Source organism: Ovis canadensis, chromosome 24 (genome assembly GCF_042477335.2).
Source record: "Ovis canadensis isolate MfBH-ARS-UI-01 breed Bighorn chromosome 24, ARS-UI_OviCan_v2, whole genome shotgun sequence".
In the NCBI taxonomy this organism is placed as follows: Eukaryota; Metazoa; Chordata; class Mammalia; order Artiodactyla; family Bovidae; genus Ovis; species Ovis canadensis.
Window position 1 is genome coordinate 23,034,154 of NC_091268.1, and position 6,256 is coordinate 23,040,409.

At 43.3% G+C, this 6,256-nt stretch overlaps 1 non-coding gene across 1 annotated transcript; it reads right to left on the reverse strand.

Annotated features, from left to right (window-relative positions):
• Nucleotides 1-3,208: 3,208 nt before the first annotated feature.
• TRNAS-GGA (transfer RNA serine (anticodon GGA)) lies at nt 3,209-3,281 on the reverse strand. The gene has a single exon. It is a non-coding gene; the product is annotated as a tRNA-Ser (tRNA).
• Between the last annotated feature and the right edge of the window lie 2,975 nt (nt 3,282-6,256).

Genomic DNA, 6,256 nt, shown 5'->3' on the forward strand with positions numbered 1-6,256 from the left:
GCTTTGATTTTAGCTTCATAGTTTCCATTAACAATGCCATTGTCCAAAGTCATTTAAGTCAGCTTCTATTTTCTCCCACCCCCTTCAGTGAGCTTTTGTTAAATACTTGTCCTATAGTTGGATTCATTTGTTACTGTCTGTGTTTCGTCTTGGGACCACCCCCCCGCCCCCAACCCCTGCCAATATCCCTCTTGACTTTTAACACAATTTGTGTGCATTAAGTTCACTCTAGATACTTCCCTGGTGGTCCAGTGGCTAAGACTCCGTGTTTCAACTGCCTGGGGGGCCCAGATTCCACCCCTGGTCACGAAACTAGATCCCACATGCCACAATCAAGACCCAGCGCAGCCATGCGCCAAATAGATTATGTTCATTCTTTGTGCGGTTCTATCAGTTTTACAAATGCATAGGGACGAGTATCCCCCTCCCCCACTATCAAAATGAGCATCTTAAAAATTCCTCTGCCTCTCCCGCCCCCGCCCCCGCCCCACTGTCGACTTTCTCTCTTCTCCCTGACCCTCCCCCTTCTCGCTTCTCTCTGACCCTGCCCAACTCTGATTCCTTGCCTCACACTTGGTGCTATGCACACACTGGACAACTGCAAGCACAGCTCTCTGCTCAGGGGGTTGTTCGGACACGTAGATGAATTCGTGAGAAGCACTCAGGACAGGCTGGACAATCCCCGTGGCTCAGCAGTAAAGAATTCGCCTACAATGCATGAGACGCAGGAGACGCGGGTTCAGGGGAGCAGCTAAGCCCTGGTGCCAGAACGCCCTACAGCCTGTGTGCTCTACAAGAGAGAAGCCGCCGCAAGGGAAGCCACTGCAAGGAAGAGACACAACTAGAACCCACCTGCAGCAGCGAAGACCCAGCACAGCCAAAAAATAACATTAATTATATACCTAGGAGAGTTGTGCAGTACATAGACTATATCTCACTAAAGCTGTTATTTCAAACAAAACAAGACACAAAAGATTTCCACTGTTGCAGCTTTAACCCCACTCCATAGGAGGTCACACCAGCTTGCTCTAACTCAGGCAGGCCTGTCAAATTTCAAAACCCACGTCCCAGAAATTCCTGGATTAATACTCCGCCACTGAACTAATACAAACAGCCATTATTTAGCCTGGCCCACCCTGTGCCAGCTACTTTCCTTACTTTTTTTTTAAAACTTATTTTTCAGATTTTACTTTTTGATCGCACACATGTGGGATCTTAGTTCCCAGACCAGGGATCAAACCTGTTAAACCCAGGTCCTTTACATTGACCACTGGACCATCAGGGAAGTCCTGTTACTTTTTTAACTTTTAACTCCATTTTTCACACTAGCTGGGTAGGATAGATTCCAGGCTCCCATATTTTCTGGGCAGGTTGTGTTCCTGAAGACTCGGCAACATTTATAAAGCTTAATCATTCAAGATTACCCTTGACAATGGAAGGCGGGTATTTCTGTTTACCTGCTCAGATGGGGTCAGAGTATAGACTGAGTATAGAGTATAGAACACTAAGTGTTCTTCAGGCCTCTTGGTCCTATGAGCCTTGAGATTACTGGAGCCTTAAATAAATGTGGGGGTCAAAGGAATCTGGTCTTCCCTGCTGGCTCAGCGTTAAAGAATCCACCTGCCAATGCAGGAGACTTGGGTTCACTTCCTGGTCTGGAAAGATCCCCTGGAGAAGGAAATGGCAACCCACTCCAGTATTCTTGCCTGGGAAATCTCACGGACAGAACTGGCCAGCTACAGTCCATGGGGTTGCAAAAGATTTGGACACAACTTAGTGACTAAACAACAACAACATACAATTGGTATTACTTCACGTGAGGACAAAAACTGAGGTTTGACCCATATTTTTAAGTCATTGATTCAGATTTGAAAAACGACAACCCTAAAAGATGATTATTTTATGTAGAGGTTGGCAGTAGTTTGTCCAAAGTCACACAGCAAGTGTTAGGACCAGGATTCTAAGTCTGTCTACACTCTGAAGCTGGGGCTCCACCGCTTGGTTGACTTAGTTGCTCCCAATGCAGGGGACTCAGGTTGGATCCCTGCTTAGGGAACTAGATCCCAGGGGACCCAACCAAAGATTCTGAAGATCCTGCATGCCACAATTGAGACCCATCGCAGCCAAATGAAGAAATAAACATTAAAAAAGACAAACCCACCTGCTGAGTTTAAAGTGGGTAGCCCTGATGGGATCCAGTTTGGCAAGCAAAGTATTCAAATAACTGTTCTCAAAGGGACATGGTATTCCTTCTTTGAAGTATTTGGTCTTGGGAGGAATTTGTTAAAACTTTAAATTCATTACAAACTCAAGTTTCTAAAACCTGTAACAGTTTGGGTTTGAGTAAAAGCTTTCAGGTTTTCCTTTGAGCATCTGTGAGCCACAGGGCAGAACTCAATCAGCTCTGCGTCCTCCCCTTCCTGAACCTGCCCCTGCATGTGTTCAAAGTGGAGAATCCTGCTGCCGTCAATCTCACTGAGCTACAGTCAAGTTCAAAAGCGATAAAGCAGGGGTTGGCCGACTATAGCCTGTGGGCCACATTTTTCTGGTCTACTTCCTGTTTTTGTATAGCCCAAAAATGAAGAATGGTTTTTACGTTTTTTGTCAACGGTTGGGAGAAAAGGATCAGTGTAAAATAGTATTTTGAAAAATTATGAAAGTTCACATTTCAGTATCCATTAATAAGGTTTATTGGAACAGGGCCACAGCCATTCATTTATTGCCTGTGGTTCTTAGGGTAGCACACTGGAGTGGTTGAGACAGATTGTGTGGTCCAAACTATTTAACATCCGAAACTTTACCAAAAAAAAAAAAAAAAAGACCGCAGATGCAGAATGCTCTGGGTAAAATGGCACTTACCATGTAAATTGTTCTTGTTATTGTTTAGTTGCTAAGTAGTATGCAACCCCATGGACTATAGCCCACCAGGCTTCTCTGTCCATGGGATTTCCCAGGCAAGAATATCTGAGTGGGCTGTCATTTCCTTCTCCAGGGGATCTTCCTAATCCAAGAATCGAATCTACATGTCTTACATAGGCAGGTTGGTTCTTTACCACTGAGCCACCAGGGAAAGTGAAAGAAAGTGAAGTCGCTCAGTCGTGTCTGACTCTTTGCGACCCCATGGATTGTAGCCTATTAGGCTCCTCCCTCCATGGGATTCTCCAGGCAAGAGTACTGGAGTGGGTTGCCATTTCTTTCTCCAGGGGATCTTCCTGACCCAGGGATCGAACCTGGGTCTCCTGCATTCCAGGCAGACGCTTTAACCTCTGAGCTACCAGGGAAGCTTGAGCCACCAGGGAAGCCTGCCATATAAATATCAACTACTATTTATTCTTCTTTATCAACTATTTTCCTAATACACACACACCAATCTTTTTCTTAACTTGTATTTTAAATTAATTAGATTTATTGCAAACATTCATTTTCTTCTAGAAGACTACTTTTCAAAATATTTTATTGGGAATTCCCTGACAGTCCAGTGGTTAGGACTCTGCACTTTCACTGCCAAAGGCATGGTTCAATCCCTGGTCAGGGAACTCAGATCCCGAAATCTGAGCAGTGCAGCCAAATTAAAACAAAAACAAACTATTCATGTTAAGCCAACAAATGACAAATAGGGAAAAAATGCTCATGAAGTAAACAAACAAAAATCATTGTTGTTAAGTCAATGAATAATAGAGAAAAAATAGTCATGACATAGACGAAGGATGGAAATCCTTCTTGCGGAAAAGAATATTTTTCAATAAAAACAAAGTTTTATTAATTAATTTGGCCATAAAACCAAATAGTAAATAATGAACAAACAGAAGGTAGCCAACCTAGTTACTAGCAAGGAAATCTAAATTAAAACAAGGTACTTTTTCACCCAGCAAATTGGCCATAGTTAAAAACTTAAAAGATGAATAGCCAGTGATGGAGATGATTCACGAAAATGGACTTCTATTGCAGATGGGATGTTATCTTGAGTAATAATTTTTTGGCTTTTAGGACCTAAGTTCTGCAACCAAGGACTGAACCCAGGTCTCAGCAGTGAAAACACCAAGTCCTAATCACTGGACCGCCAGGGAATCCCCATGAATAATAAATTTTAAGTGTTTAAAATTTTTCAGTTTAAAATGTCTTTAAGTTTAAAAAACATAGGTTTGAAACAAATGAAAGGAATCTTTTTTCCATTATTTTTTCAACAAATATTTCAACGAGCATCAAATGAGTGCCAGGCCATGGGAAAGAATTTACATTTGATACATTTGGAATGGAGAAGCCATTGAAGTGTTTCAGACAGGGAATAGCATGGTCAGATTTACACTTTTAAAAATATCTCTGGCTGCTGGAGGAGATTTGGCCCTGGAGCAGGGAGACCGCAGGTGGCAGAGGATGAGATGGTTAGATAGCATCACCGACTCTATGGACATGAGTTTGAGCGAACTCTGGGAGATGGTGAAGGACAGGGGAGCCTGGCGTGCTACAGTTCATGGGGTCGCAAAGAGTCAGACACAACTTAGCGGCTGAGCAACAGCAATAACAACAGAGAGACCAGTTAGCAGGCTTTGGCAATTATCATTTAAATATAATTTATATTTAATAAATATACTTCATTTAACTCAATTATATCCAAGCTTATCTTGTTTTCTTTTTGGCCACAGTATACAGCTTGCAGGACTTTAGTTCCCCAACTCGGGTTTGAACCTGGGTCCCATCAGTGAAAGAGACAGGAGTCCTAACCACTAAGTCACCTAGGAAGTCCCTCCAAGTTTATCACTTCAATATGTAATTGACATAAAAAATTAATAATGGGACACTTTACATCATTTTTCTCGGTAAACCTTCAAAATCTGGCCTATATTTCACATTTACAACATATGTCAATTTAGATGTCAAAATTTCATTGGGAAGTACTTGATGTCCATTTAGATTTCAAAAAATTTGCCCTTGAAAAAGTAGAGTCAAAATGTTATCAAGAACAGTTTAAATGGTATTTCTACGTATTTTCAAATTTCCTTTGAAGATAATATCAATATTCAAAAGTAGAACTGTATAACCAAGTTATTTCAAAAACACTTAAAATTTCTTCAGTAACAGAATCGAGCATCAGTTCTTAAACTTAAATTAATTCAAATTAAATTCAATTAGATGTTCAGCTCCTCAGTGGCACTATTTATATTTCAAAGGCCCAGCTGCCAGCGGGGCTTGTGGCTGCTGTTCTGGGCAGCCCTGATATAGAACATTTCCATCATGGCAGAAAGTTTGGCTCGAAGCACAGGGTTAGAGGGTTATTATGAGGATTAATCGAATTCATGGGTTTAGTTGGGCTTCCCTGGTGGCTCAGTGGTAAAGAATCCACCTGCCAATTCAGGAGCCATGAGTTCGATCCCTAGGCCGGGAAGATGTCCTGGAGAAGGAAATGGCAACCAACCCACTCCAGTATTCTTGCCTGGGAAACCCCATGGACTGAGGAGCCTGGCGGGCTACCGTCTATGAGGTCACAAATGAGCTGGACACGACTTAGTGACTAAATTACAACAACAACAAAGAGTTTAGTTAGCACTGTGCATGTCCAGCTCTCAAGAGTGCTGAGTACCATGCAGGTATTTCACTGGGACAACCTCCAGGTAGCCCAGTCTTCCTAGAGGGGTGAAGCCCAAGTCTGTCCATCATATGCCTTATCCTCTCTTCCCACCTGGAACTCTATTCTGCCTCCTAACAGCTCCTAATGAGTTCCCTGCCTCTGTCCATCCCTGCCTGCCCAAGTTCAGGCCAATGTTCCTTCTCACCCTCCTGTTCATCTCTTTGACTTTCTTTCCCCTCTACCCTCCCAGGGCGCCCCCAGTTTCCCAGGCCCATCCATCCAGACACTCCCACGTCTAAGCTACTCCTCCCACCATAGCCAGAGTCATCCTTTCAAAATGTGATGGGATAACTCCCTTAAGAACCTTCTAGATCCCACCTTGCTTTATCTGGACCCTCCCTGCCTGCCTTTCCACCTCATTTTAAATCTGAAGGCTTCAAGGACTTTCTGGAGATGCCCATCCTCTTCCCTCCAACGTTTGCCCCAGGTGACATCATTCACGTTCTTTAAAAAAAAAAAAAAGTTTTTATTTCATATTGGCTGAGCGGGAGCGGTGAGGGGCTTCTCAAATGGAACTACGGTAAAGAACCCGCTCGCCAATGCGGGAGACACAAGCGACGCAGGTTTGATCCCTGGGTCAGAAAGATCCCCTGGAGGAGGGCATGGCAACCCACTCCAGAATTCTTGCTT